Below are 12726 nucleotides of genomic sequence, written 5' to 3'. Positions count from 1 at the left end.
GTCCCCACATAACCCTTTTAATTATTTTATTTTTTTAGCCATATGAAGCGGATCCCGAGGTTTCTCTATATGTTTAATAACCTCATTAAGAAATAAAATGATTAATTAATTCTCCAATATTGTAAATCACTCTCACAAATCAACTCTACGACAGTAAGAAAAAAGTAGAGAGGACCCTGCTCAATAGCGCTTACAATCTGTGAGCAATGGAAGTCATACTACAGTAAGTTAGAAGTGCTTCCCGTGGACCGTGAAGCAGCCACTGTAAATACCATCTAAATGAACCGGTATCCGAGCGCATGAGGACAGTGTGGAATAGAAGAGGGCAGAACACTGTGGTAGAGTAGAAAAGGCGGCACAGCACGTAGTGTTTACAGAGTATTACTGCCAAGACAGTCTGCTTTCTGGATATATACAGTCAGTAAATACTGCGGAACGGGCCATGGAGTGTCATCCGCATTTGCGGGCCGTACTCACAGTAATAAGCATAGGAGCACGGTCCGTAAATGTGACAAATATGACACGTCCTATTTTTTGCGGCTCATTTCCACGGCCCGGACATACAACTGTAAATATGCGGGAAGGTGTACATGGCCGATAAAAATAAATGTGTCAGTATTTTATCCGCAATTACAATGTACGAATCCATATTTGCGGCTAAAAACGACAAACGTGTGCATGGGGCCTTCAGGTTACTCTGACCGAGGTAGATATGAATAGGCAGTTTTGATAAGAGAGCAAAACAGGTATATGTCCTTAGTGGAATGGGGTGCACGTGTAAAGTGGTGAACAGAGACAAATGGCGGTATGTAGATGGGTGCACAATGGTTTTATATTCTTAGGCCCTATTCACATTGTGTTTATGCCCTAAATTTAGTATGTACATCGGGAAAGCTCCATCCTGATGGATCCTGCAAAAAACGTTTACCACGTGGCATAAGCTATTTATTTTTTAACATGGGAGCCTATGGGTGACGGATGCCATCGTATGGCATCTGTCACAGGTATACGTTAAAAGTGTACGTCATGGAGCTTCCCCAGGGCCGTAGTATCCAGGAATAGCATCAGGTAGTGTTAGGCCCAGGGATTACGGCCCTGGAAAAACTCCTGTTGTCACTGTCCATATATGAACAGTGATGTCAGGGGCTTCTACTAAGGAGTCCCTGGCCAGAGCATCAGAAGCGCTCTGGCCAGAGACTCTGGGATTGGAGGAGCCACTGATGTCACAAGGAGCTTCTGTGGGCAGAGCGCTTTAGGTGGTGCTCTGCCTGGGGTGTTCGGGCGATATATCCCACTGTATGCCTATACAGTGTGATACATCGCCACCTTATGTCGGAGGTATATGTCGGGAGTTCTGTGAATGGGGTCTAAAACATAAGTTATTGTGAATTTTCTCATGTTTTTGCTGCTTGTGTGGAGAAGAGGTGGAACTGTTAGAGGGTTTGGCAAATAATTTTTGGTATGTAAATCAGAGCCAAGTGATCTACTGAACACTCACAAAGTGGGCCAGACCCACCTGGTGCTAAAGTATTCTGAATTACAGTAACATTGACCCCAATATTCCTGAAAGAATGCCTTTGAGGTTCTCACTGTGCCAGCTTCAGATTCCCCAACACGGCTTACTCCATGACCTCCATTACAGCCTGCACCAGCCACAGTTGGCACCATAAAAGCACCAGTCACATATGCCCCCATAATTGCAAAAAGCTACAAATTCCCAACCCCCCTGCTATAGTGCTACTATTGAATGTGGCGTCACTACCGCTGTAGCAGTCGCTGCTAATTGTGCCGCCGGCCATGGGGGGCCCGACCTGGCGGGTGGCACAGGAGCGCCCATGCCCGATGTCATCGCTAGTAGCTGCTATGGCTGCTGCAGCAGTAGCGCCGAAACTGAGAGTAGAAGCGCACGGGCGGAAAGGCAGCTGCTGAGTCACTGGGCCGTTCTGAAACACAAGCAGGGAAAGGGAGCTCCCTTTCGCCTGCTGGAGTGATGCGCCCTGTGCAATGACACAGGTCGCACACCCCTAAGGCTGGCCCTGTGTGTACACTATATATAACTGCATCAGTGTGTACAGTATAATGCACCATTATAGAGAATACAATGAATTTGGGCAGTTAGGATCACTAAAATATTTATTTAATCCACCTAATATTAAGCTAATATCTCATTTATTCTTACTGCCCAAAATTATTTTATTAAATAAATTCTAGAACCATGCTATATGTCCTGGTACTCTATGATGGATTTTATTTAGTGCACACATATATTTTCAAATATTTAATTACTAGAAATTAGAATATGATTGAAGAAAGTCAATTTCCGGCTGTTGTCACCATCCCCAGCAGGTCCCATTCCTGCCATCTTCCTTCACTACTGATCAAAAATGTTATAACAGATAATCAGACACTGTTCCTGTATGTGATTTATGTATGTCCGGGGTACACATTCAGACCATCACTTGCTGCTTCTGTTTTGTGGAATTTACTTATTTATGACATTTCTTAATTGCGCCAAAGCTGGAGGGTGGATCCGCAATCAGGCAAACATTTTGCATGGACAGCATGTGGGACTCTGTGCTTTAAAATGCCAGGGCTGATTTTATGTTCCAGTCCAGCCATGAGTACTACATTACTATAATACTACATTACTAGAATAATAATACTACATTACTATAATACTACATTACTATAATAATACTACATTACTAGAATAATAATACTACATTACTATAATAATATATTACTATAACAATACTACATTACTATAATAATACTATAATAACTAAATTACTATAACAATACTACATTACTATAATAATACTACATTACTGTAATAATATATTACTATAACAATACTACATTACTATAATAATACTACATTACTATAATAGTACTAGATTAATATAATAACACTACATTACTATAATAATATATTACTATAACAGTACTACACGACTATAATAATACTACATTACTATAACACTACATTACTATAATAATAATAATAATAATAACAACACTACATTACTTTAACAATACTACACTACTATATTACTATAACAATACATTACTAAAACAGTACCACATTACTATAATACTACATTACCATAACAATACTACATTACTATAACACTACATTACCATAACAATACTACGTTACTATAACAATACTACAATACTATAATACTACATTACTATAACAATACATGACTTAAACAGTACTACATAACTATAATACTACATTACCATAACAATACTACATTACTATAACAGCACTACATTACTATAACAATACTACATTACTATAACACTACATTACTATAACACTACATTACTATAACAATACTACAATACTACATTACTATAATACTACATAACTATAACAATACTACATTACTATAACAATACTACATTACTATAACAATACTACATTACTATAACAATACTACATTACTATAACACTACATTACTATAACACTACATGACTATAATAATACTACATTACCATAACAATACTACATGACTATAATAATACTACATTACTATAACAATACTACGTTACTATAATACTACATTACTATAATACTACATTACTATAACAGTACTACATGACTATAACACTACATGACTATAACACTACATAACTATAAGAATACTACATTACTATAACAATTCTACATTACTATAATACTACATTACCATAACAATACTACATTACTATAATACTACATTACATTACTATAATAATACCGCTAGGTTTAAACTTACTGGAAATTTGCGAGTTTACTCTACGTGCTCGTTTTAACAGTTTTCCAGTTTAAGTGTCGCTAAATGCAGTCAGGCTGCTCAGTTGGCAGACACAAGATATGAAGATTGGGCAGCCCCTTTTTAGATAATGCCACAGTGCCCTCTGTAGATAATGCCACATACCCACCCTAAGATAATGCCACAGTGCCCTCTAATAATGCCAGTGCCCTGCTCCTGACATCACTGTCTATATATGGACAGTGATGTCATGGGCAACCCCAGAGCCTAAGTCCCGGGCAGACCACTTCTCTACATGTACTGAAATGGTTGTCACCAGGATAGGAAGTCAACTAGTTGCTAGGCAATCTGAACTCACACAAGCTGCACAATAAATTTAAAGGGTGGTATGGGCTGGAAAAAGAAAAATGAATATAGACTGTACATAATGTACTGTATTTAATACGGATTATATTTTGTGTATGCCCCATTATTAAGATCATTTCCATATTCATAAATGAAAATAATAAAACGTTTACCCCAATGATACGGAAACAGGCCAGGAGCCTATAATAAAAAATATAATAACATCAATGAACAAAGCATTGCCATTACCCACAACATAATAACCTAAGGTTCCTTAAGTCGGTATCAGAGATTTAAGGAAGAATCAAAACCTTCTAGTTTTAGAACTGAAATAAAAGTAGACGGGTTTGTTCTGTTACGTAAATAAGCGTTTATGTCGATTGCGCTGTGATAATCGTCAGGTTATTGTCTGATTCTCTTCTCCTCCCATGTCTCACTGGTAATAATTTGAAAGCTTTAATATTACAATAAATCTTTTTTAGGATAAATGTGATATTTGAAGTTGTCATCTTAGAACTGGAGGGGTTTACGTTTCAGTAGCTGCTTTGAAATCCCCCAGGAGTCTTGTATGAAATGTTCTCGATAAGCAGAAAGAACAGTAGTAAGCGAAACTCCGCCATATCTTATGGAGCCTGATCCAGCATTAATCTGAATTCTGATGTGACATTTATCTTTAAAGAGGTCGTCTCATCCCAGACAACTCCTAAATATGAGAGCTGCCTTTAGGCTGCATGCACATGTTGCGTAATTTGGTGCAGAAAATCTGCATCAAAACAGCAGGTAAAATCCGCACCTAATAGTGTGTCTTTTTATGCATTTTTAGGTGCAGTTTTTACATGTTGATGCAGAAATAGTTGCTATTTTATTCTGTGTATATCAGATGCAATTAGCAAGCGGAAACGCAAGATAAATACACATGCTGCGGGTTTTAACGAAAGAAAATTATCTGCAACGTGTAGATGAGATTTCATGGCAAATCCGCATTGTGTGCATTTGGACTAAGGATGGTTTTCTGGAAAATGGGGCCCTGGGAAACAAAGTAGTGCCCCGTGTCTGCCATTTTTAGGCAGTGTTCACACGGGGCAGATACGCTGCGTAAAAGCATGCAGCGTATCCATCCTGTGCGCTGTAGGGAATTCTGGGAGAAAAAGCGCACCAAACTGTAGTACGGTTTTTCGCCCCATAATGTCCGCTGAGGAAAACTGTGATTGACTGCAGCGGCAGTCACACGGAATGAGGCGTCATCCCAGGAGGCCGGCTTGGAGGAAGAAACAGACTCCTAGGTAAGTACAGTGTTTTTTTTTATTCTGAGTTGCGTTTTTTGCGACGGAATCGCCTTTGAACCCGCCGCATAAAACGCAACAACTGCTATTTGTTGCGGGTTTTACCTCCCCATTGAATTCAATGGGGAGGTAAAACCCGCAACAAACCCGCAGAAAAATATGCAGCAATTAGGCAAATACAATTGACATGCTGCGGAATAAAATTCTTCCACTCAGTATTTACTCAGCATGGGGAAGAGATTTGTTCAATCTCATCCACTTTGCTGCTACTGTACTCCGCTGCGTTTTTTCCGTCCGCAATTCCGGACGGCTAAAACGCAGCAATTCCGCTACATGTGTACAAGCCCTTAGACCGTTTTATTCATAATTGCAGCCTACATAATACCGCCATATAGAGTCCAAATTACATGTAGCTTCAAATAATACTCCCCTAAACAGCCCACATAATACTGTACTTCAATTCCCACGTAATACCACCATACACCCATTAAAAAACACCGGGTGATTTAAGTTTGCTCCTGGTTCCCAGGCTGCTACAGGGGAAATGTAGTTTTACATGACACCATTTAAGGAGGTTTTCCCATTATCATTATTTATCACCTATCCACATGATAGGTGAAAAATATGTGATAGTTGGGGCTCTGACTGCTGGGATCCCCACGATCACGAGGACGGGCTTATCTCGCCATTCCTGGGAGCCCTATAGGAATTAGGAATGGAGCGGTAGTACTCATATGCTCGACCACCACTCCATTCATTTCTATGGGGCTGCCAAGCTCTCTATTTGGCAGCCCCATAGAAACGGAGCAGTGGCTGAGCATGAGCAATACCACATAATTTCTATGGGGCTCCCAGGAACAGAAAGGCAAGCCTGTTATTGTGATCGGTGGGGGTCCCAGCAGTCGGACCCCACCAATCAGATATTTATCACCTATCCTGCGGATAGGTGATAAATAGTGATTATGAGAAATCCCCTTTAAGGGAATGGCTGACCAGATCCGCGAGAGCTTGGTATTGGCTTTCTGTTTTGGCTCATAGAGGTGGGTCCAGAGATTGTCTGATCAGCACAAATGACATTTGTATAAAGAAAACCCAGAAAAAACATGAAGTGCCACATTGCAACATATTGGGCCGAAGCACATGAGACTTGGATAATTTTTTTACTTGATGCAATTAGATATCATTTTTCAGTCATCCCTCATAGAAGTAATTTGATGTAAGTAAGCCTTCAGAAGATATATTAGATAGTTCACAGTTCCTGGTAATGATCAAGATGAAATCACTACATAAAGCACTTCTAGAAAAATCACAGGGTCGGACTAAGAGTTATCGGGTGCCCAGGCATTAAAGTTTCAGGGCCCCCGTACCAACCACCACAGCCAGGGTTTGTATTGTATTTATTAGTAAAATCACATTTGAGAAGCGCTGAGCACTTGCAATTTTATTTTAGCAAGCAGTGTGGTAACCGAGTAAGAGGTCATAGGTTCCCTTTGGCCATGGACCCCTGGGGCAATGATGCTATTCAATGAAATATAGAACATGGTGTGAACAAAGCCTAAGGGTGATAATAAAAAGTAACTGCTTCGTCGATGACCTGCTATAATGTACAAAAATGTTGCAACTTAATTGCGGATTTGTATGGGCTGGATAAGGAGGTCCGTCATCGCTATACACAATAGATCAATGGCAGACTGACCACGCGATCGCCTGCCATTAATATAATATAATTATGTATACTGTGCATACGGCTCTAGAATACTGGTCATCTACTTTGAGCTCAGTGCGGTTATAAACTGTCAGGTGGGAAAGATAGTACATAATATCATACTGTATATATATATATAAAGACACATTCTCTTATACTTACAAGGAGGAATTGCATGGGCTCCAGTTTTCTGGAAGGTTCTTGGGATACTTGAGACAGAAAAGCCGTGTTATCTGTCAGCTAGCTTCAATTATTACACATAATACCGTAGTCACCAGCTCAATGAGCGGACTGCAGTAAATTGCCCATGCACGAAAGACTTCACTGTAGAATCAGGTTTCTCTTTTATAGAATGCAAAGATTCTCCTACATATAAGAACATTTCCCAACAATAACGGATCAGATCATGTTTCAATCCACGCATTCACCTGTGAAGAGTATCACTTTATTGTAACGAGGTCGCAAATCGCAGGTCGTGGGATTTGAAATTTTTTCGCTGCTATTGGAACTTACAAAAGGGAGACATTCCGATAATAACACTTCATCAGATGTGTGATATTCATGCACTTTCTAATATATTAGTGTAGATTTAAAAAGAGGGGACCCATGCACGCACAAGGACACCCAGACACAAGCACTCTGCATGCTTACCCATCGTCAGTACCCTCATAACATTATCAGCCGCCATATGTGTACTCAAAACTAGGCTAAATGCACACGACAGTTTGCATTTTGCAGCCCCTGAAGAACGGATCCGTTGTCCATTGTTTGCGGTTCGTGTTTCATCAGTGTGTCCTCCACATTCGTTCCATAGGTTTTCATGTCGCGAGACCGTACCGCAAATACGGACAGGAATAGAACCTGTTCTAAATTTTGCGGCTCTGTCTCACGGCCCGCACACTGATCAGTGAAATCCAGGGTCATGTGCATGGGGCCATTAGAAATGAATGGGTCCGTGTGCTATCCGTTGAATGACGAATAGCACACAGATAAAAAAAAAAGAAAAAGCAGCCGTCATGTTCATGGGGCCTTAAAAGTGCAAGCTGCAGTGCTCACATAACATTTCCAGTTCGTGATCCCTCACTGCCAGCCTCTGAGCCTCCATTGCCAGCTACAACGCCCCATTGCCAGTCTATGATACATACTCTATATAACATTAATGTAAGGCCTCATGAGCCGTGCACAGGAGGATGGCCAGCAGCACACGGAGACCCTACAGAGCCGGAGAGACCCCATGGGACGCATTATGACTAGGGCAGGACACTTCTGTAATATAGATGCATTATTAAAGGGGTATCCTACCTTTGAAGCTGTGCTTCTAGGGGAAGATACCTCCGTAACGCGGCATCTGATGGGCATGCCGGTGGATAAAAAAACCTCTGTATGAAATGGAGGCATATGGAGGTACAGTGGGGCCCAATAGACTTTTATGGGTGCCCTATTCCATCTCCATGCAACTCAGAGGATGTACTGAGCCATAATATGAAATAAAAAAAAAATACAAAAAAACCTTCTACTTTGTCTCATATAACATTTTCCTAGTGTTTTTTTTTTCTATTGATGTAATGATTGCATGAGGACGGGATGGCGTGTGAAGAACCCATTGACTGCTTTAGACTTGAGGTTTAACCCCGTAGATTGATAGTAGAAAGTAGTTCCTGCGTCCTGCCTGATAAGAATCCGTAAAGGAGATGAAGCACAATCTTGGAGACTGGATATCTTTGGCTGCAGAAAAATTACTAGTGAGTAAAGAGAAATATAAAAAAATAAAAAAATCGAGGCTACGATGATAGATTAAATTACAAGCTGGAAAGAACTGATGAAAATTAATCAAGACAGAAAAGGTGATAAAGGCGTCTATAATTCCACCAGATTAATATAGATAAAGGGAGACAGGTCAAAAATGAGCTCTGCCCGAGCCAGGAAAGTCATCTGTGTGTGTGTACTCAAGAAAGCCGGGGCATGCCGGAATATTTAATCTTTACCAGGTGCAATAAGTCACGGAGGCGATCCAATAATGAAGATAAGGAAGACGCGGCAGGATTTAGAGGGCAGCGCATTGTAGGGAAATTTATTTTAATTAATAACTAACAAAGAACTTCAATATTAGTGGTAGAAACCTTATTTCTGATACTGCAGAAAGAGGACATAGAACTAACTTTTAAGGGGTAGTTTGGCCTTTCAAAAAAAAAAAAAAACTTCAGAACCAGAATGTGATCCAAAAATTAAGGGCTTGTCCACACGTAACGGAATTGCTGCAGAAAGTAGCAGACATTCCACTGCGGCAAAAACGCACTATTACCTGCCTTTTTGACTGCAGAAAATGGTACATATTTTGCGGCGTTTTTCACAATGCTGGGACATGGTGACATCTCCTCTGAAAAACGCAGCGATTCTATCCACTTTCCGCAGCAGGAATTAACATGCTGCAGTCCGAAAAATACGCACCGCAGGTCAATTCCTGCTCTGAATATTTACGCAGCGTGTGGATGAGATTTGTTAGATCTTATCCACTATGCTGCTACTGTATTCTACTGCGATTTTTTCCGTCCGCAATTCCGCTACATGTGGACGAGCCCTTAGGGTACGAACACACACAGCATGTTCAGGCGGATATGCTGCGGCAAGGTGCGCAGCGTATCCGTCTTGAACACCGCAGGGAATGCCGATGCGTAAAGCAGCGGTGGAAATTTTTAAAAAAAACAACTTTCATACTTACCCCCTCCCTCTTCTCTGCACGTAGTCTAGTCCCCTGGGAGGATGTTGCAGGCCATGTGACCGATGCAGCCTGTGATTGGCTGCAGCGGACACATGGGATGAAATGTCATCCCAGGTGGCCGGACTGGAGAAGAAGCAGGGAACTCTGGGTAAGTTTCTTACTTGCGATTTTTGCGGTGGAAACGCTGTGATTTCACGGCAAATGTCGCAACACACACCCCTTTGTTGCGGGTTTAATTCAATAGGAAAAATCCACAACAGAAGAGCTGCGATTCCGCAGTATTGACATTCGGAGGTTGAGTAAACTGCACCGCAGGTCAATTTATGTGCTTTTTTTCGGCTGCTTTTTTCCGCTGTGTGGGGACGAGATATGTTGAAACGTCACCCACACTGCTGCTACCGTAATGCACCGCAATGAATCTGATGCAAAAAATCTGCAGTGCATAGGCTGTGTGTGTTCGTAAAGTGGTTATTTTGTCTCATGAGGACATTAGGGCATATAGACTTCAGGGAAGGGGGCATCGAATGGGGGTGAACTGTCACGGCCTGTCTATACGTTACATGCCAGACGCACGTTGTCCTTGTGAGATAACCCTTTAAGGTGAGTGACCCATGGCATCTTTTGATCACGGTTAAATCATGGCTTACTGCAACCGCAGCTGTCACCCAACCACAATGTTTCCCTACGGAGCAGCAGTCAGAATTATTGCAATCGTACATCTTCTCAATAGGTAAAATACATTGGTCTCGGTAACCCGCTATCTTACCGCAACAGTCACTAAAAGTCGCCGTGAAGCGCCAGCCTTTGGCCCACTCCTGGTTTTAGTGTAAAAAACAAACAAAAAACACATGAAACACTGAACCAAACTGCAGTTTACCTGGACTTAAACAGGCTTTAATTATGTGTTTCAACGTCAACAACCTCTAAGGCTATGTTCACACGGCTGTTTTCAGAACAATTAAGTTCTATGGGTGTATTCACACGGCTGTTTTTTTTTTAACAGCCCCTGAATAGTGTACGTAAAAAAAAAAAAAAAAACACATTTTATTTTTGGGTGTTTTCATGGCCCGACGGCCCCCACAGAACTCAATAGAGCAGTTTTAAAGGGGTTTGCCCATCACGGACATTTATGGCTCCTGTTGCCTCCAGCCCACTTCCTGAGTAGATAGTCGGGAGTTACGAAAACAGGGTAGCTCGCTAAGAAGTAAACGGCAGCGACGGAAACAGTGTAGCTCGCATGCTACGCCGCTTCCGTAACTGCCATTCACTTATATTGGAGTTACGGAAACAGCGTAGCTCAGCTAGATACATTGTGTTCTTAAAAACTGATTGGTCACATGTATCCGCGTCCAAATTGTGGTGCAGTTTTTCGGGCGGAATCTCTGTTGCGGAAATACCGCTAGAAAATAGTTCATACTTACCCCGTTTTCCGTGGTCATAGCGACGCGTCCCTCTGCTCTAAGTGCAGCCCAGCCTACTGGAATGAAACTGCAGTCCATGTGACCGTTGCAGCCTTTGATTGGATGCAGCAGTCACATGGGATGAAACGTTGTCCCAGGAGACCGGGCTGTACTTATGGCAGAGGATTGCGTCGCTATGACAACGCCCGGTGGTAAGAGTAAGCTTTTTTTTATTATTTTTAAAACAAAAAAAGCTATTTTGTTTCTTATGATTTGCGATTTTTGTGGAGAAATCGCAGCTTTTCCACTGCAAAAATCCTATGTGTTGCAGGTTTTACCTCCCCATTGAAAACCCGCAATAGAAGAGCAGCAATTGACAAGCTGCGGATAAAAAAAACGTACTGTAAGTCAATTTATAAACGTTTTTTCGCTGGATCTTTTTCAACGCATGAGCATGAGATTTACTGTGTCGCTGCCGCTTTATTACGCTGCGGTTTTCCCGCAATAAAATGAGTTGCGGAAAATCTTCAGTATTTATGCTCTGTGCGTCCCTACACTAAAGACCTCAGCGTTATTAAAATGTAACGGGTTTTTTTGTGGCAATTTTCATTTGGTTTCATTTCGGAAAGGTTTTTTTTCTAGAGTTTTGAAGTCCTATAGAGAAGCCTATGGAACAAAAAACCCTAAAAAACGCAATACCCAGAGCATGCAGCGTTTGAAAAAAAACGCCAATGAACACAAAATTGCTTCAAAAACACCACAAACCAACATACAGTTGTCTAGTGCATCTGACCACACTAAAAAAAGCATTCAAAAAATCTGGAAAAAATGCCATTAAAAACACCACAAAAAAATGCACAAAAACGTTGCGTAAAGGAAAGACTTCTGTCTCCTCTCCAGGGTTTAGCGCTAAATCCTGCATTTAGTGAAGCCAGCATTGCTCCAGTCTTTCATGCCCACCACGCCGACTCTAGGGCACACGTCCCGCCAGCCTCACCTACCTATATGAGGATTGGATGCAGTTGTTTGCAGTCTGGGCGATCCTCTGTGAAATAAATACATCAGCAGCACAAATCCCTCTTCTGTACTTATAGTTTGCTACATCTGGGTGTAAACGAGTACCTTTCCATTCACTGACAGCAAACAGAGCTCTTCAAAATATTAAGAAACTAGATAAAAACTATATTAGTTGCATTGTTCTTGAATGCAATATTATTTTCATAGAGCCACAAAAACCATAATGAAAATGACATTTTTACCATTAATTCTGCACTATCGCTGCTTGTCTATGATGTTTCAGAAGATGTGCACACGAAGACGACGTGAACATGATTTTTAGTTACTGCTTATAAAGTAAATTGTGTCTATGAAACTACAAGTCTCAATGGCTGATAGGAGACGCGGGCAGAAGGATCTTCCGGTAAACTGAACTCCCCGGTCTACTGCAGAGAGCCGATGGTGTACGCTTCGCTATACGCACTATTTTGTCCTCACTTTGTCGCCCTAGTT

Source organism: Rhinoderma darwinii, chromosome 7, assembly GCF_050947455.1.
Source record: "Rhinoderma darwinii isolate aRhiDar2 chromosome 7, aRhiDar2.hap1, whole genome shotgun sequence".
In the NCBI taxonomy this organism is placed as follows: Eukaryota; Metazoa; Chordata; class Amphibia; order Anura; family Rhinodermatidae; genus Rhinoderma; species Rhinoderma darwinii.
This window is presented reverse-complemented; position numbering follows the sequence as displayed.